We start from the raw sequence: 20,891 nt of genomic DNA on the forward strand, positions 1-20,891 counted from the left end.
GAGTTCGGTGCACGTATTAATAGAGGTTGTGCAAATATCGAGGCTACCCAATCAACCATAGGAAAAATTATCATGTATCAATAATATATTTTTGAGTACCCGATGTGCACCTCGAAGGCGAGCAAGATTTTGCACCCACACTCAGATGCCATCACGATGTCTATTCATCACACGCGCGGGTGTGATACATGTTATCGCAGAACACCTAGTCGCGGCACCGCCGAAGCTCTGCCTCTGTCGGCGATTGTCAAGCCGCCAGATTAGAGCCTTAGGGGTTCAAGGTTGCCGCGGCTAAGATTGGGGTTGCCGAGTCCTAAGGTAAGGAGGATCGTCGGGGAGTTGATGGCCCGACAGTGGGGCCGATCGAGACGGCAGTGACGCGGGGACGCTTTAGGGGTTCAGGGTTGCTGCGGTTAAGATCGAGGTTGCCTAGTCCTATGGTACGGAGGATCGTCGGGGGTTGATGGCCCAATAGTGGGGCCGGTTGAGACAGAGGTGGGGGGGTCTCTCGCCGAGCGGCAAGGGATGGCGCCCAGACGGAGTTGGTGTTGGGGGAGGTCGAAGTTGATAATTAGCGTCGGCGGCGCCAGCTGCTGGCGCTGCCGGAGAGGCAGGGGTGGGCGGGGAAGGTTTTCCCTTCTGCAATAGGTTCTTGTTTTCTTGCTCGCGTTATGAATAGACAGCTCCGATGCCATCGAACCCACATGTACATGTCTCTACGGGTCCTACTGCTTTCTCCATGATTTATCTTAATGTTCATGGATGCTTAGAGGTTACGACATGCCCTTTATAACAAAAGTGAAAATCCAATCAACACAAGAAGATTTTTTCAAAAAAAGCATCGTTTGGTCCAAGGACCATGCTTCAATGCCGTATTACGGTAGTAGCAATGCAGTTATGCAGGGGGCTGGTCATCCCATAAAAAGGAGCTGCTGGTGCGGTGGTGCCTACTTGCGAATGAAAGGGAAAGCGCATCCGATAGTTAACCGATCAGATGGATCGTGATTTGCGAACAGCACAACCTGACACTAGGAGCATGATCTGCGTATAGTACGAGCGTACTGCGTGTGGGCGTGCCGCGTGTGGCCATGTGGGTTGGGTTCATATGCGACTCTCATTTCTTAGCACAATCGACCGACAACAACTGCCGGTGCAAAAGAATACAGTCATAGAGATCGGCGAGCTGAAAGAGCCACTGCCAGCAGCAGGCAGCAGCAGCTTTACCTGACCGATCTGCCAGACCGCCACAGCTCAAAAGAAAAGAGGCTGGCATTGCGCCGCGCTCATGTGAAAGCAGCTAGCACTGCTTATTCAAAGGCTGGTGTGATCAGTTGTTGAGAGTACCGGGGCTCTCGATTTTAGTCAACTACAGCCTCTGGGCCCGCGCCATTATCAAGAGGGGAGCAAATTTACGGCATGCAACGACCGGGGCGATATTCCTTTTTACCGGTGAAGTTTTGAGCAAAATTCAGAGGTTGTTTGATTTTAGAGGCTAAATTTTAGTCCATGTCACATCAAAGAAAATTTTAGTATTTAAAAGTATTAAATAAAGATTAATTATAAAATTAACTGCAGAACCCCGGGACTAAGCTGCGAGACAAATCTAATGAGATATATTAATTCATAATTAACGAATGGTTACTGTAGCATTACTTTAGCAAATTATGGATTAATTAGGCTCATTACATTCGTCTCGCGAATTAGTACTCAGTTGTCAAAAAATATTTATAAACAGATTATATTTAATATTTCAAATGTGACAGGGACTTAAAAAAATCCCTAAAAACAAACAAGGTCTCAGTAAAAAAATTATGGGGGCGTGCGATCGCAGCAATTCACAGAATTTCAAGCTCGTGGGCGGCAGTGGCAGACTGACAGTAGAATAGAAAAAAGGATAAATCTACACTAAGTTTTGCTGCACATGAAGCACTTCTTGTGTGCTGTGAAGAATCGTTCCTCGTTTCTGCATTTGTATACTATAGTACTACTCTAAGGAGCGTTCAAGTCGCATATGGACATAGGAAACGATGCCAAGTTGATTTGGATGCTCTTGAAGTCTTGGTAGTAACAAGAGCATTTGTTTGCACCGCCGGTTCCCAAGTCCCAGGTTGCAAGGCAGAGGAGTTTAATTACTGTGTGTTCTTTTTTCTGAAAATTTCCCTAATGATTTAGAAGTAGAAAAATGCTCCTCATGATGGCTCATTGTGAGTGTCATTTAGCCGCACTGCTGCTTGCTATTTCAGATATAATTAGTCGTTTAGGATGTCGACTGGTGTCCACTCTTTCAATATGACACTGGTTCCGCGCCAAAATTTTAGCAAGTCAATGAGAGTCTGTTTGGTTTTCTTTAAAACCGAGTGGAATGAGGCGGTTTCCAAGAAAACCGAACAGGGCCTAAACTGGAAGGGTGAGCCAGAGCTCAATGGGAAGGCTCTCTGATTATCGTCCTCGCCCCACTAAAATTTCCATGCCCGTCAGTCAAAGCAATCTAATTAAACATGTTCTCTAAGCTTTATCGATTGCCTCATCCACTTTTTAAATCTACGACGTTTCGGCCAGCCAAATGTTTTGAGATTATAAAAAAGGTTCCAACTTCAAACCCATCCGGGGAGAGACATCAATCCGCAATTAGTACAATCACACATTCAAAATTTAAACCACACTATATTTCAAATTAATAACCAATACGTAATATGTAAAATGAAGGTCATCCGTGAGATGCGAAGAATTGCATAGCTAAAGACTCTAGAAGTTGTCATGCTTCGACTAGCCACTCCCTTCAGTCATCAATATGCTACAACAGAGCTCAACAACCGGAGCCAATGTGTCCCTCTAAAAAGCACCCGCACAAAAAAAGTTTTGGTCTATCATTGTCAAACACAATATCATTCCTTATGATCGCGGCTCCCTGTCGATAACATTATGGCTCCCTTTGTTTAAGCTTCAGGCCGATTTTGAAGGCTCGATTTTGGAAAATCGAAAAGTCAATCTAGCTGATTATGGATTCTCGATTCTGAGAGTAATCTAACTTTTCGATTTTTTTTTTCAAAATTGACCATAAGCTAAAACAGGACATGTACTGCGACGGAGATAAAAGCAACAGAAATCTCATCTTGTAATAGATTCCCTGTGAGCGCTGCTCCCGTTAATAACATTACTAGATTGCAACGGAGATAAAGGCAACAAAAATCTCATCTTGCAATAGTTCTCTTCGAAATGGCACAGCCTACAAGGAGTCTGACCCACATAGCAGCTGTAGACATACATGTACCCTCGGCAGCAGCAACAGGAAGGATTATCTCGACATGCCGTCTAATTAATCTAGACATACATGTACCCTCGGCAGCAGCAACAGGAAGGATTATCTCGACATGCCGTCTAATTAATCTTTGGGCAGGGAAGGAAAACGATCTAGCAGAGTAGTTTACACGGAGTAACAGAGAACACTGGCACCACCGGCGGTGCGGTGCGTGAACGGCACACGGGTACATGCTGCAGGCAGGCATGCCCAGCCAGCCTGCCGGCCGGCCGGTCGGTCGATGTCCGCCCGGGGCATGCATGCGAGCGGCGGCGCGGCTTCTCCTCAGAGGGCTCGCGCCTTGACGATGTCCATGCTCATCTCGCTGGGGTCGGTGGCCTGCAGCTCCACCTGGATGCCGTCCAGCTCCCGCTTGAACCGGTCCTTGGAGCTCGCGTACAGCATCTTGCTCCTCACCCTCGACGTGTCCGGGGACCTGCATTTGTGCGTGCGCGCAGATCGATGAGCCGTGGATCCCCTTCGATCCACTGCGTGTTCGCCGCCGCCGGCATTGCTGGCTGCTGGTCGGCAATGTAGTAATAAACCGGTATGCATGGTACTATGATGATTACCAGGAGATGAAGAAGATCTTGCTCTTCTGGCAGTTCTCGTCGGTGGTGAAGTCGAAGTCGAAGACGGCGTAGCGGCACTCGCTGTCGGGCATGGAGGCGGTGAAGTCGTCGTAGGTGTCGCCCGGCTTCCCCAGCCTGTCCACCACCACCTGCTGCGTGTGCTCGTCGATCTTGAACGTGATGAACCGGAAGCTCCGCTTGGACTTGAGGTCCTGGAACTTGAGCTTGCACTCATCGTTCACGGCCATCCCCGACGCCGAGTTCGCCTTGCATTATCATTTTTTTTTTCGACAACACAAGGCCAGACACGTACGGTTACACAACAAATATATAATCTCGCAACATGATAAATAAGAAATCAAGTGAAACCAAGACTGCATTGATCTGCCACGGCCGCATCAGGTGCTCGATGATGCATGTCTCACCATGGTCGACGGGAATGTCTCGTTTCCACAGCGCCGGGCTCGACGGTGGCAAGGAGGCGGTGCGCGGCGGCGGTGGCGCGGGCGGACGCAAGATTTCCAAGGCCTGTGTGACAGGGAGGAGGAGGGCGAAATATAGGAGGTTTGGGATCTGCCATGCCGCCACGTTCGGAGGAGAGGGCGCGTTTGACCAAGCACGTCCCCTCCGTGCGCGGCGCGCGCGTCCAGCATGCGCGCCACCACCACCCATCCATGATCCATCGTTGCGGACTCTCCGGCTGGCTAGCGACCGAAACATGAGGAACACTAACTAATCTTGAGCTGTGACAGCACGGTAACATACATGGCTGATTATCTCAGATCAGATTCATCCCCTCTGCAGCTGCAGAATTACTCGACAGAATGCACCACAGAAATATCTCCCGTTCTTCGGGCAATAGAGGCAATGGAATACGTAAAAGTAAAACTGGACCCTGATGCCTGATGGATGTCAAAACTAAGTGAATCCCCAGAGTATAATTTCAATGCTGGTTTCAAATAAGCATATGCCAATGCCAGCAAAATCAATTAGAAGAACACTGAGGGCATTCAGAGGTACCAAACTGGTAAATTTCAAACTGCACGTGGTTGGCAGATAAATTCTCATCGTCAGTTAGGCAACCATGATCGCACAATACAAGTTGTCCAGAAGGATCTTCTGCATCTTCAGCTACAAAATTTTCACTCCTCAACCAAAGAATTTTACGACTTTTGGGGCCTGTTTAGCTTTTGCCTTTGGGTTGGCATTCTTCTCATCATTTCCCGCCGATTTTGAACCAGATTGCTTTGCTTTTTTTGATTTGGCGGGTTTCGATTCTTCTTCTTCAATGAAATCATCTTCAAGGTCGTCTCCACCATGGTGAACGACAGGACCTTCCTGATAGTGTTCTTCCATGTTGACATCTGAAAATAAGCAGGCCAAGTGCACCGGTAAATAGTTATTCCTGTACTGGACAACTACAACATAGGTCCTTGCATCATATTACTAACCATCTCAAACTATAGTAAGCACAATTTATCTCAGATGTTCGCATAAGCAAAGCCAGTTATCGTCAAGTAAAAAGCAACATTTCACCCATCCTTACATAGTCACATGATGCAGAGTCTACATATACATACTTTCTTTTTATCTTTTTTGACACTCTTCTACAGATAAAATAACTGTAGATTCCTTTCACTAAATCACCATCCCAAAGAAACAGTAAAAATAATTTCATGTTAAAAAACACCAGGCAAGAATATGGTGTATGCACCCTGCAGAATACCTAGCTGGTTACCATGGAGACTGGATTACTAAAGGTAGGTTGAATATATAGATCAGTCACATGCTTGTCAGCACTCCAACTTTTGAGATTTTGTCTCAACTATGATGTTGCAAAGATATAAAGTTGATGACCATGAGCTGCTTACCATCGTCTCTGGAGGACATCAAATCCTGCTTCCCTTTATTTGGACAATGCTTGGCCAAGTGCGTAACTTCACCACATATCTTACAACAACCACCCTAACAAATATATGGAGTTTAGACTCAAATGCATGGAAGTCATAACCTTAACAAAATAAAGGAAAAAAAAGAATCTAAACAGTACTAAAAAAACAATAGAACATTTTGACATCAAAGAAGATTGAAGTCTCAACACATTGTTTTCGTTAGATAGGCTTGTGCAGGATCACCAGAAGGAATAGAGTTGGGAGCTAGTTAGAGGAACTCAAAATTCCATCAAGAGTACAAGCAGTTCAGTATATCTGGATTTGACAAGGACAACCTTCAAAGTTAAATGTACAGATAAGTTCAAGCTGAATTACTGTTTTTAGATGTTCATAGGATAAATTGCATAAAAAAAATCTAAAGCCCCTGGAATTAGCAACTTCAATTGTTTGCCATATATTTGAAGGACTATCTATATGTTTGCATGGTGCGTGAATATCCAAAATAAGAAGAAAAAACTTTCTAGTCATCTAAAGTGTAGAGGAGATCAAAATGGCCTAACTAGTACATAAAAATATAAAACAGTAAAACATTTTCTGCCAGGCACAACATATTGTTACCAATAAATTCTAGTTACAAAATGCATATGTGATCTGATTTCAGTATCTTGCATTAACTAAGAGAATTGAGAAGGTTTATGGTGAAATACCTTTGGATAAATGCCATGCTTGTTTTCAGGACAATCCTTGCTCAAATGCCCTTGCTGTTTGCAAACAAAGCAGCTTGCAAACTTTGTACCCCCTTTATATAAAATTGTGCTAAATGAGTGAAACCACATAGGTAATGATAACGCTGCTGGCAGGTACAAAGAACCAGAAGATGTCTAATATGGATGTATGAGGATTACCGTTTTCAATTGGCTTGGGGCATTTGGAAAGAGAATGTCCAGATTCACCACAGTTATAGCAAAATTTCTTTGAATTCCCCTCGTTTTTCTCAGGACAGTTCTTCAGACTATGGCCGCGCTCCCTGCAGAGCAAGCAAATCTGAACCGAACATAGTATTATTACATGGCTAAAGAAAGCAAAAGTCGATCATTGCAAAAGTAAAAGTCAAACAGAAACCAATTGACTAAATGGAACATCAACAAAAACAAGTAATTAACTCTGAGTACAGTTCATTAGCAAGAGAATTTCACAGCGGGGAGCTCCCAGTCCATCATGTAACCATTGATGATTGATCAAACCCAGGGGCGGAGGACTCGGTATGGCGAGGTATGGCGGCTGCCATACCTTGGTTTTTCCGAGTTCTCCGCCCAGATTTTTGAGTCTGATGTCCAACAGCCGTCATTAGAGCTGTTTCAGTGTTTCTATCTTTCCGAGCGCGAGAAAGAAGACGCTAAAAGGAAGATGCTGCGTTGGACCAGCATCATGGGCTTTTTTTGGCCATTTCTGATTGTTCAACGAGTCCATGTGACTCTCGATGTCCCAGCAACATAATAAGCGATTCTGATCGAGGACGAAGCGACTATATGCGCGAGGTGTCTAGCGAGGTGGCGATTAGGCGTCGAGGTGATGGGCGATGGCGCGTGGGGATATGCGAATTGCTGAGACCGCGAGATGAACAAAGAAAGTCACTGTCACGTGCTCATGGTGGATCGTACGCATCATGGAGAAGGCAACTAGTACTAGTAGCATGGAACGGAAGGGAAAGCACATAAAGTGGAAGTGCATATTGCATACTGAATATCTGAATTTGCTTGCACTTAGCTTTTCATTTGTTTTCTTCATCACTTTGGCGAGTTTTGATGCTGCCATGTGCCATGTTCGAATTGGAGTGCAGATTTCAGGAGTTTTCAGTCTAAGGAAGAGGCTGAGATCCAAATACCGAGCCAAAGGATGCTAGCCCAGTTGGTTAGTCACTCTAGCGGCACCCCTCAGGTCCTGAGTTCGACTCCCTGTGGAAGCGAATTTCAGGCTGAGGGTAAAAAAAACCCTCGCTGGCCCCGTGTGCCAAAGCACTGGTTGTGAGACGGCCCAGGTCGGCCTGAGGACCCTTACATGGCCTAGGCACAGTTCCCGGGGGTTACGTCTCCTAGTGTCAGGGCGGGGCCAGGGTTCGGGGATTTTCTCGGTCGGGGAAGCCGAGGCTTCTTCTTAAGCTAATACCGGTGGGGCGGTCTTTCCCTACCCGGCCGAGTTTTTTTTTGAGATCCAAATACCGATATGCACATACTACTTTCAATTTAAACCTTACTTTATCATTAATGCAACTCCGCCATACCTTAATTTTTTTCTGTCCTCCGCCACTGATCAAACCAGCACATAATTGCTCAAAAAATTAAGTAATGAGTTCGCATCTGACAAGCAGGGATAGTATCAGTAGCTGTACAGCGGCACTCCTTGCCCGATGAAAACCTAACCAAACAATGGCATGCTACAAGAATTTGAGCAATCTTAAACAAATGGCAGTATCACTTGTACATTCTACACCGGCTACATTATTCAGCGTACATGGCACCTTTAGCAATTTGAAATTACTCTACACAATGCGGCGTCACAAGGTACCGAGTACATCGTTTTCAGAAGGCACTAGTGGGTTCGTACCTTGTTCTTGTCCCAGAGGGCCTTCTCGGGGCAGGCCTTGGCGACGTGCTCAGTGGACTTGCAGATGAAGCAGCACTCCCCGGGCCGCATCCCGGGAATCCGCAGCGGGTGCTTCGACCTTCCGGTGCCGCCCTTCTTGGCCTTCTTAAACATGCTCTTCTTGTTCTTCTTGCTCTTCTTCTTGGAGCCGTCGGCGGAAGGGGCCGGCTGCGGAGGGAAGAGGTCCGGGTTCGCCTCCCGGAAGCGCTTCCGCGCCTCTCTCTGCCGCTTGTTCGCCATCTGTGGCTACGGCTGCCTCTCTCGCGCTTGCTTGCTACAGCCGGTGTCTTCCTCGGCGGCGGCGGCGGCGGCGGTGGGAGGGAAGGGAGGGGAGAAGGGCGTGAGCAGGGTTAATAATCCGACCGGTCGGGCCATACCACCGCCCTCCGGTGGCAGTTTACTACTAGACCGGTTTGATCGAAACCGGTGGAATCGGTTCAAATCTAAATTCAAAAGCGCATGGTTTGACCGGTTTACTGGCCGGTTTGACTGGTTTGAATTCAAATCCAAATTCAAAATCGCATGTGTAATCGGTTTGGAACGGTATACCGGCCGGTTTGACCGGTTTACCAAGTGGGTCTCAATGGGGCGTCTCATTTTTTTTTCTTTTTTTGGTTTAACTTTAAATGTCCGAAAAGTATGTTAAACGAATGAATTTTTGAGAAAATTTGACACCATTAGATTCGTCGCACCTTGAAGTATTTTTATGAATTTTTTAGGAATTTTTCATTTTTTTGAATTCAAATTTGAATTTTGAATTTAGACCAGTTTGGTACCAGCCCAAACCGGAACCGGGCCGGACTGGTTTGACCAGTTACCGGTCAAACCGGACTAGTTCCCACCGGTTTTGTAAACCTGGCTCGGAAGGGTGGGGTTCTCTTTTGGTGGAAAGGATGCTTTAAGATTCGTGTTTTTAGACTGGAACGACGGCTCTCTCACTACATGAGATGAGGCAGCGGCGCAGCGCTTGCCAAGCGAGTCCGATTTCTTTCTCACGACTGCCTGACGTAAATCAGTCAAATTCGTCCAGCAATTTCTCCAAACACGTCTGAAGAAAACACTGCTGGACTGAACCAAGTCCGAAATCAATTATCGGTCACCCAAACAAACAGCCTTTCAACATTGTCTCGCTAACGTACGGCATAAAGTTTTGACAAGCAACTTAACCGACAAGAAAGAATCCTATTTAAATCAATGTATATGTTACAACGTCTCGCCTTGTACATTTGAATCCATACACAATTTTCATCGGTCCAACTCAAATCATCGTCTGTACAGCGATTCCCAAAGAACACCGAGGTCAACGTTGCCTCCAGAAACGATTATCCCTATCTTGCTGCTGTCATGCCAAGCAAAGCTTTGTTTGAACTAGTCAGACATAACAGCAGCAAGGCCAATTGCATCACTGGGCTCCACAGCTACCTTCAGGATCTCGTAGCACATTTTCATGGCGTCCACAATGGCATTGTCATCCACAACGATGATATCATCCACCAAGTCACGCACCACAGGCCTACAAAATAGAGATCAGATTTACCAAATTCCATAAAACGAGATAGAATGCTGAGTTCAGAAGTGCTCTGGACTACATTTCAGACATTGGTGGTTAGATATAGTGCTCCTTTTACTGTCAGTATCATTAACTCACAGCATAGCTGGAAATTTTACCCAATATGCCAATAGTATATGTTCTACCATAACTTCATAACATTGAGCATCGGCAGCATTGCAAATCATTTCAGGAGATTAATTCACAAAACCTTCCAGGAAAACATATTATCCAACATTTCAATCAACTTATCAAGCAAGCACATGTCAAGATAAAGGATGGATGTTGTATGAAGGTTCAAAGAACCAAAGTGTGAAAAGATGATGTAAGTATGTTCAATGCAAATTGCTTTACCATGTCAAGTCGCCAAGAAAAGCTCGTAGTCCATCAGCAATGGTGTTTGTGGAAGGCAATGTGATGATCTTTCCAGCAGCCATTGGACTGGGCAGAATCATCAGCACCTTTTGGCTCTGCTGCCAGAATACGTATTGAAGGGTTTATGGCCTTTGCAGCAAGGGCCACACCAGAAATTAAACCACCACCTGTAGTTCAGCCAAAAAGTTATGCTAGTGCCAAAAAATGAAAATAGTGTCATTCGCGAAAACGTTAATGTAGTACATGCCACTAATGGGAACAATTATTGTGTCAATTTCAGGGACTTGCTCTAGAAGCTCAAGAGATACTGTACCCTGACCACTGGAAAATCATCACAGATGTCCAAGCATTAAGAGCGCATGTTGGCAATACACAAAAACAAAACATGAGAAAGCAGGCTGATCCAAAAATGGTTCAATTGATAGCAAAAGTTAGTGTCATGTCTTAGGGGCCACGTAGCCTTTCATTTCATTTTGATTCCTTTTGTGTATGAGTGCACCAGCAAGCTTATGCTCCAGTTCCTTCATTTCCCTGCCCACATTTTTCTTAAAACCTGTAATCTTCTGTACGATCAGGGTTTTCCTTTTTGTCTAAAAGGATTAAAAGAAAGATGGGTTGATATTCACTTAGACCACATAGCCCAACAGGAAAAATAAAAAAATCGGGTTTGATGTGCTAAGTTAGTATCAAGTAACTCCAATTGTTTTTGTAACCACTTCACTAGAAGAACCCATTGATACCAAAGTAAGCATCTGATAGAACTCTTCATACATGGACAATCATGGTCCTCATTATTATACGAGGATATCAGGATATGTAATCCAGAAACACGAAGGTGTTCCAACAGACTGCTAAACCTACACGCTATGTCCTTACGAAAATTGCTAATAATCTAGCCATTTGAGTGCATCACTTTACAGAGTGTAGTGATCGTGGACCAGGAAGAAGAATTCTCCATACCTACAGTTCCAAATCCCAAACTGACTTCTTGCACATCACAACAGTTTCTTAGGATTTAGGATAAGAACTAACCGAGAAAGAACTGAAGACAAGTGACACACTAAATCCACTTAACATTCATTACCAGAAGAAATGTCTAAACCATTGTGAAACAAATAAATTATATATCAGAAGCAACTCTAGTGTTTGGAAATGGGCATAATCTCCACATCGCCCATACGGTCCAACAAAATGAAAGAGAATCAATACACTCCTTTCTGGGAAGCAATTCATTATTCCCGAATGCAATATATAACACTCTGTTTTACTGGGCTCTTCAGGTGTGCTTCTTCCAACTTCTCCCCGCATTATAGAAGAACTAAACCAGAAAACCATCTCATAGCTTTATTTCAAAAAAAATCATTTCACAGCCCAAAACCCAAACGCACCTGATAGTGTACTTATTATTGAAGGGATGAATAAGAACAGCACCAGTCTCCTCCTGGACTCTTTTACAAACAGATTCTCTCGACTCAATGCTGACATCACTCCAGATAACCTTACCACCATACCGCCTAACGTTGTCGATCTTGCATGCTGGTGCATTCTTTGGTATGACAATGTGTGCGGGTATGCCACGCAGCTTTGCAGCTAAAGCCACGGCAGCAGCATGGTTTCCGCTGTGAAGAAACCACCATATCAATACCACTCTGTTCTGCCGATGTCTGGAAAAATTGCAAACAAAACATTGAAGCTAGCACCAAACCTGCTATGTGTCACGACGCCCTTCGATGCCTGCTCATCATCAAGGGCAAATATCGAATTCGAAGCACCTCGGATCTTGAATGCGCCACTGCACAGCACAACATATATTTCCACACAAACAATCACTACAGTAGCATTCGTTGAAAAAAAAAACAATCAGTGCAGTACCAAATACAAAGCATTTCCAGAACTGAATAACAAACACATCGGGCAGTAATCCTACTCACGCCTTCTGGAAGCACTCGCACTTGAAGAACAGCTGCTTCCCCGCTACGGCATCGATCGATGTCGAGGACAGAACGGGCGTCCTGTGCACGTACGGCGCAATGCGGGCCTGCGCCTCCCTGATGGAATCGATGTCGGCGGCATAACCCTGGCCTCCTGTGCTGTCGCCGCTGCCGTCCCTGCTTCCCATCGGGCCTAGTAAGCTACAACCGCATCAGTTCTCTTGGAAAACAAACAGATATCAGTAATCCAACACGCGGCAAACTTGGCGGATTGGGATATCCGTCCGAGCAGAAGGATTTGGGGTTTGATTGGCCGCGGCGCGGAAGAGTTAGTTGCAGAGCAAAATTGCCACCCCTAGAACAGTCAATCCGAGGAAAGCAGGGCTTCCTTACCGGCAGCAGAAGGAAGCAATCGAGGTCCGGGTGAATCTCCAGGTCCCCCGCTAGGCGCCAAGGTGAGGAAGAAGGGGAGGCCGAGGACGGCAACTGCTGCAGCAGAACTCCGGCGTGCTTCCTGCTTCGCTTCAGTAGTGCTGTGTGTGTTGGGCTGCAAAGCCCACGCGGAAGACACGGCCCATTAAAGGCCCAACCCACTCGAATTCACACGGCCCGTCAGAGCCCGCTTGCTGTGTGGGGCCAAGGCCCGAGGGTGATTTAATTAGAGCTGAACATTCAGTGTTTCTCACATTTTTTTTTGTTTTTGAGGAACCGAGCTGCCAGTGTAGTGTAGGCTTACCCTTAAAAAAAGTGTAGTGTAGGCTTCCAATTACTCAGCTCGATATCGGATCGTGGGGAAAAGGAGTAGGAGAATGCACGGGCACCGATCAGGTTGTTGGCAGCAGATAGCAGTAGCATACCGGCACTGGCACCGGCGGTCACGGCCTCGCTCACGGGTGACTGCCGGCCTCCGTCTCCCCGAGAGGCTCTCCTCAGGCCTCAGGGGCTGTCGCTCGTGGCGGCGACGGACCGACCGTGTAGGAGGTGAGCTTCTCCTCTCGGCTCTTGCCCGTATCAATTGCACCTCTTTATTTTAAAAATTTATACAAGTTTTCTAAAATAATCTCCTATTTTAAAAAACTAGTACAAGTTTTTGAATTAAAGATGAGTGGTGGATATCTTTAGGGGCACCTATTTACATCTTTACTTGCACAATCTACAAGCAGAGCAGTGAGTTTACACCATTTATCCCTACGTGCTTTATTAATAAAAGAGTAAATTGCACCTGCGGTCCCTAAACTTGTTGTGTCGTTTCGTTCGGGTCTCCAAACTCTGAAATTGTCCACTTAGGTCCCTAAACAGCGTTTGCGGGCCCAAATACGGTCCAAAACCCGCCAGCGAGGGGCGCTTTGCCTGCGTGGCATGCCACCTGGGATGCCGGTTTGCAAAAAACCCCCTGCCCCTCCATTCCCGTCATATCCGACTCCTCATCCTCCTCTGTCTCCTCGGCGAGGGAGGAGAGGCGACAGGCGGCGGTGGGTTCGGCGCGACCAGGAGGGCAAGGGGGGTTTGGCCGACGGCAAGGGCTCGCGGCCGCGACGGAGACGGGCTTCGGCTGGGAGGCGCGTGCAAGGGGCCATTGGACCCGGCAAGGAGCTCCCCGCCGCCCCCACAACCCAATCGTCTAGGGTTCCGGTGAGGTCGCTCTCCTCGGTGCAATGTATGGGCAAGCGAGCGCGTCGGGCTCGAATCCAGTGAGTGGTCCTCAGCTCGCTCATGATGTGCACGGAATGCGGACGTAGCAGAGTCGTTCAGCGTAGGTCGCGGAAGGAGTGGAGCAAGGGCCGAATTTTCTTTTGCTGCCCGTTCTACAAGGTTAGTGATTCTTCCTCACTAATTCTGGTTTGTGGTGGATGATGTGCTGAATGATTTCATCAAGAGTACTCTTTCATCAATTATAGATGGATGGCTCAGGCTGTCCTTTTTGGTACTGGGAAGAGGATTACGTGAAGATCGTGGAGACGAAGGGCATTCTCACTGGTTCTGGCGGCAGGATGGTAGCTGAAGCTGAAGCTGAAGCTAGCGGCACAGATGTGGCTCGGAATGGATTGCCAGTGGAAGGAAGTGTAGTTGGTCAAGATGTAGTGATCCTACTCAAGTATATGTGCTTTATTTGTACTTGTATGCTATTTGTGATGGTGCTTAACCTGTTTGTGGTCCTGATGAAGTGAAAGAAACAGGACCATTATCCTTGTGACCTAGTAGTGTTTGTGATGTATGAACTCCATATTCTAAGTAATGTAATGACTGCACCTATGTATGGTCTTAAATTGTATCAACGCTTATGTTCCAAGAAATCGAAGGCCTCTGTAATGGCATTGTTTGTGATAAGAAATGAGTGCACACAGATAGCCACATAACCATCCATTGATTGTACCAATGCAATCTGTCACAGTTTTTATATTTGCATACAATAAGTTGAGCACAGGATATTTGAAGTGAGTGTTTTGGCACCAAAAGACTAGATAGGGCCATATCCTTTCCTAGATTTTCCATATGAACTACACAAAAGACAACTCTGTGCTATACAAAAGCTTCACCAGATTCCTTGACAAAAGCATGCATCCTGACTGTACAAAATGAGTGGGTGACAGGTGCTTAATCCTTCTTTGCTGGTGCTGAATTTTTCCTCCTTCCTGCTGCTGCTGGCTGCTTCTTTGCTGGTGCTGCTGGCTTCATCTTCTTCTATGGCGCAAGGTTCTTTCTTGGCTTCTTGGCCATCTTAGCTCTGCCTTCTTTGGTTGCCGTCATGGGAGGCAATGGTCTTGCTGCAGGTAGGTTGGACTGGATGAAGACACAATCAGGAAGAGCTTCTGCTTTTTCGCCAATTCTACTTGTTGGTTTTGGCTGCAAAAAATATGTGTCAGACTACTATAAAGGAGGGGCAAGTTAGATGTCCTAACATACCAGGTCACTCATCTGAGCTGCCATTGGGTTGGGAACTTGTTCTTGAATTGGTAGAATATCATTGTCAATTAATTTGAATGTTTTCTGCATCATAAACAAGTGTTGTGGTTAATGTGACAGAAATAAGAGTACTCCACAAATATTTGGTTCACAATACTTGAATGAGCACTTTCTCTTCAGCATCATATGCTTGTGGTGCTGCTGACTTCCTCTTAAGCCCTAACTTTATGCTTGTGGTGCTGCTGACTTCCTCTTAAGCCCTAACTTTTTCAGTGAGCAACCCGCAGTGTTGTGTCCAGCTTCCTTGTAGTGTGAACAATGCATCTCCACCCCATGCTTTGACATCCTGGACCCTTGTTCTCCTGTAACCTCATGTGGTTGCTTTCTCCTTGATTTTTTTGGCCTGCCAACCTTCTTCTCATAGACTAGGGCAGAACTTCGGGGCAACCAACCACTTTGAACCATTCACTCTTATCTGCACATGGCCATATACTGAAACCATAAGCCTCTGCAAATGCCTGAACACTATAGCAATGAGGCACAACTGACTCTGATGGTATTCTTTCATGCCTCAAGCAAGAAATTGCATGACTATAGGGTAATCCTGTCAAATCCCACCTTCTGCAGTCACAGTGCCTACCAACAATATCCACATTGTACTGAAAGTCTCCAGATTGAACTTGGAAAATTTCTTTTCCAACTGGAACTGCATAGCAAGTATTGGCATACTCTGCACTCTTATGTAACTTTTTCCTTATTTTGGGACAAACAATAGCACTGTCATTCCATTGCTCAAGCATCTCTTTCTCCTTATTGTAGTGTCTGGTCATAAGTTGTCCCTTAATCCTCTGCAGCATAGCCAGGATTGGTAACTCTCTGACTTCTAAAATGTACTTTGGGTACTCACTAAAGAAAGTCCTAACCCAAGTATTAGGTGGCAGTTTTTCCAACCATTCATATGCAGCTTTATCTACAGATTTCATGGCCTCCATATTCATGTTCCACTTTCTGACCGAGCTGGATCTTGCACATGCCCAAAGCTGGTTCTTCAGATTTTCCCCTTTGAAGTGCATCTGGAAGTTCTGGTAAAGGTGCCTGACACAAAATCTATGCTCTGCCTCTGGAAATACTTGCTGGACTGCAGGAATTAGACCCTTTTGCTTGTCTGTCATTATAGTCCAGGGGTATGTATTCTCTATGCCCAGGTCTTCCTTCAGTGTCTGCAAGAACCATTTCCAGGTAGCCAATAACTCCACCTCAACCACTGCAATTGCTATTGGATATATGCAATCATTTGGGTCCATTCCAACAGCAGTAAGGAGCTGACCCCCAAACTTGGTCTTTATATGGCAGCCATCCAAGCAAATCAGTGGCCTACAAGCACTTAAAAACCCTCTCTTGCATGCATCCAAAGACATGTAACATGTGCTGAAATGGCCATCACTTAGGTTCAGGTGAAAACTTGTTCCAGGATTACTCCTCCTCAGCTCAGAGCCATAATCCCATAGTTCATTGTACTGTTGTACCTCATCACCATAAATTTGCTTCAGTGCCAAACTCCTAGCTCTCCAAAGCTTGGTCCTAGCAGGAGTCAAATTCTAATCTTTCTGAACAGTTTTAGCAAAATTTGCCAAGGACATCTTCTCATCAACTCTAAAAGTCTCCACATACTTCTCAGCAAGCCATCTAGAAGTGCATCTTTTCAGAACCCACTCTTTCTGGCAGCTATGGGTGTCAGAATAGGTCTTGATCATGAAAGCATTGGCCCTGCTGTCAAAGGATGCATACATGTTCCATGGACATCCAGCTGCACAATGTGCTCTAACCCTCCTCTGATCATTCCTTGGCATTTTTATTTCTACTCTTTCCTTCAAAGAGTATTCTGTGATAGCTTTCCTCAACATCTGAACAGAAGTAAATAACATCCCCACCTTGAATATTAGATTGCTCATGTCTTCTTCCTTAAAGATTCTGAATTTCAGCCCTTTCCCCTCAGCTGTCTCTGGCAACTCGAGTTCATCATCTGTTGAAGCATACTCACCATCTATATCATAGGACACCAAACCAACCTTTTCTGACTTCTTGCCCTTTGATGCACCCTTACTTGTTTCACCCTCCTCCTCTACATTGTCCACATGCAGATCAAAGTCATCATCTGAAACCTCATAGTCACTGTCCACAAAGTCAGAGTCTTCCTCATCCTCACTTTCTGTCTCACCACCTGAAACCTTGTCATAATCATCATCCTCTCTGCGCTTCAGGTTGCTATAAAATGCTGGTAGTTTCTCACCCTCAGTTTTGTCAATGTGAGTAACTTTGCTGGGACTCACCACCTTGGGCAATACAGCAATTGGGTCAAGCACAACATCATCTGAGTTCTTTGCAACAAGATTGTTGTGATCAAAATACAGAACAAAGTTTTTAACCTTATGAGTAATCTGCTTCATCACTACTGTTTCTGAATCTGACTGAACAATCCTTAAGCCATCACCCAAAGACAAGCCATGGAGTAACCAATATATCCTCAGGTTGGGTGCAGAGACATCGTATCCTAGCATTGCACTAATCTCTTCAATCCAGAAAAAAAGACTAACTTTTTGACTGACAATAATCAAACCAAGAAACTTTTCCATCAACATAGGTACGGTTGGCACCAACCCCACAAAAGAACCCCGAATGATGGACCTCTACTGAGAACTCTGTGGATTCAGGGCCTACATCGACAATGATCAACTCAATTTACAGCAAACGAATTGAATCTACCCATTAATTCAGGAAAAAATGGCCATTGAAACCCTAACACTACCTTCAACAACATCAAATGAATGCATTGGAGCCAACAATTTGCCCTAAACAAACCAACCTAACCCTAACCCTAATCCACGACAAAAGAACTCACCATAGTCAGGTGCCGGTTCCCCTTCCGCGCGCTGAATCAGAGCCATGGAGCTCCTTGTCGGGTCCAATGGCCCCTTGCGCGCGCCTCCCAGCCGAAGCCCGTCTCCGTCGCGGCCGCGAGCCCTCGCTGTCGGCCAAACCCTCCTTGCCCTCCTGGTCGAGCCGAACCCACCGCCGCCTGTCGCCTCTCTTCCCTCGCCGAGGAGACAGAGGAGGATGAGGAGTCGGATATGACGGGAATGGAGGGGCAGGGGTTTTTTTGCAAACCGGCATCCCAGGTGGCATGCCACGCAGGCAAAGCGCGCCCTGCTGGCGGGTTTTGGACCGTATTTGGGCCCGCAAACGCTGTTTAGGAACCTAAGCGGACGATTTCAGAGTGGGGACCCGAACGAAACAACACAACAAGTTTAGGGACCGCGGGTGCAATTTACTCTTAATAAAACAAACAGACTGCCAATTATCTTTAAAAAACAGCAGGGGCACTAGCTATTATATCATTTAGAAGAGGAAGCAAGCAAGTTGATTCAAAAAGTTTGATTACATAAATAAACTAGAAAACTACCAGAACATAACCGAACCATAAAAGGTACTTAATCATGACTAGAAATATCCTCCACCCACTCTCCCACTTGATCTCTTCTTCTACCTAGGCCGGTGTTCCTTGCTTTCTAGATGTTCCATGCTGTGTCCATCCAACAGTCAAGCGAAGAATTTGCGCTTCCCTTCTAGATTAAGTCGCAGCTAAACATGCTATAAGACCCGGAGAATTGCACTCTATAGGCTGGTTTTCACGTGTACTGACCATTCGCAGCTCCAGGTTATATACTGCCAATTATAAGAGAGCAGTCTCCTTGACTTCCCCCAATGCATCTTGAAAATCTAGGACGAGCAAGCAGCAATCGATGACCATGCTAACTAAATACTAAGGGCGTGGCCAACGGGCTGTTAGTGCTCTCTACAAGGAGGCCACGTCGGAAGAAAAATAGGGAGGAAAGAGAAACTGTCGCTGTGTGTGGCGAGAGCTATTAGCGCGTGCTTCAATGCTGGGTGAGTCCTACTCACACGATTTCTCGCACCAAGCCGATAAACGGGAGAAAGACAACCTGGCTATTTATTTTTTATTTGATATATGCCTGGTTTAAAAGACAACTGATTGACGGACTATCTTTTATATTGTCTATAGAGTAACATGGAGTATTTTATAGAGAGCCATCTATCTTTACCTTTGCGGGTGCCCTAATTAAGATAGATAGACCCCTTTGCCACCAGTGCCGAAACTGGCCGAGTAGTCATCGTCTCCCACCTGTGCCCATCGCTTTTGGAGCTGACTTCGCGGTTCAGAGTTCAGACAACGACGGCGACGCTGCCAACGTATCAGTTTTCATCTTGGGTTTGTTTCCCCCGCACGTATACGCGGCCTTCCTCAAGAGAAACGCCACCGAAGTTGGTTGCAATCTACCGAAACACCAATGGCGGCCTACGGCCGGTTCAGACACAAAACAATGAGCTGGGACGGACTGTTTTTTTTTCCCTCAATGATGGTATCGATCCAGATTCAGTGAACCTGCGCCGGTTCCGCATCGTGCCATCCTACCGGGGCCCGTGGTTTGCGAAATATATGTTCGCGTCAAGCGATGCGGAATCCCATGGATTTGGATTACACGTATGGGAGCAGATGCTTGTCAAGTCAACAACCACAAAAAATGCAACTCACTAAGGCCCTGTTTAGTTTTCAAAAAAAAATTTACAGTATCCATCACATCGAATCTTTAAACACATGCATGGAGCATTAAATGTAGTTGAAAAAATAACCAATTACACAGTCTAACTGATTAGCACGAGATGAATCTTTAAAACCTAATTAATTTATAATTAGACATTATTTGTCAAGTAACAATGAAATGTGCTAGTATCAAAACCAAAACTTTTTCACCAACTAAACACACCCTAACTATGATTGAGGGGTTTGAAACTCGCAGGTCATCTTCAATGAAAAATATATGCATGAGATCTGACAAAGTAACACCAAATAAAATACGTGACATGGTGCGCGATAGGTTGTTGCTGCAACTGAGGAGCCGGGGGAAATCTATCTATCTACAGAGTACAGACATAAGCACAGATGCTGGCTGGATCGCTCAAGTTGAAGTTACAGTTTCTAGTTTTCATTTTTTTTTTGGTTGTTGATCGATGTCATGATGGCTGCAATGGAGTACGACAGTGGAAAACGACGGTTTCGTCTGAAAGCTTGCTCGCATGCGTGGCATTTGTTGTTTTGAACTTCTCCATCCCGATCTCTCGTGTTTGGGTTTTGGAAGATAGAGCTTGCCACTGGAGCAATCAAAACAAATTCGGCGGTTAAACGAGGGCTATCGTAAGCAGGACTGATCGATGATGATTGCAGCAGTTTTTTAACCCAGCACTGGTGACATCCGCGACGTAAAAACAAAGCGTAAGTTACCACGCGACCTCACTACCTCAGCCGGGTTGTTATCCGATTACGTGGTTAGTTATCTGAATTTGACTTTGGGACACCGACCGCATTTGAATCTCGCCGGATTTTAGGTGGCAGTTCGAGATGAATGGTTCATTTCTTCTATTGAAACGACGATTATTAGGTCTCCCATCATCAGCACTCGTTTTTCATTGCGTTCTTCAATATATTATTACTTTCTGTCTAGGTCCAGGTAGAACCGGCACCTGCTAGCAGGTTTTGTTTAAGCAAATTTGATCTAACTTCCAGGTCCAGGTAGACCCGGCACCTATAGCAGGTTTTGTTTAAGCAAATTTGACCTAATTTCCAGGTCCAGGTAGAACCGGCACCTAGTT

General features: G+C 45.6%; 2 pseudogenes; both read right to left on the reverse strand.

Moving 5' to 3' along the window:
* Window positions 1-3,174: 3,174 nt before the first annotated feature.
* Window positions 3,175-8,767, reverse strand: LOC120642737 (annotated as a pseudogene).
* Window positions 8,768-9,494: 727 nt separating this feature from the next.
* On the reverse strand, window positions 9,495-12,789 carry LOC120642738 (annotated as a pseudogene).
* Between the last annotated feature and the right edge of the window lie 8,102 nt (window positions 12,790-20,891).

The sequence above is a fragment of the Panicum virgatum genome, chromosome 7K (assembly GCF_016808335.1).
Source record: "Panicum virgatum strain AP13 chromosome 7K, P.virgatum_v5, whole genome shotgun sequence".
NCBI classification, from domain to species: Eukaryota; Viridiplantae; Streptophyta; class Magnoliopsida; order Poales; family Poaceae; genus Panicum; species Panicum virgatum.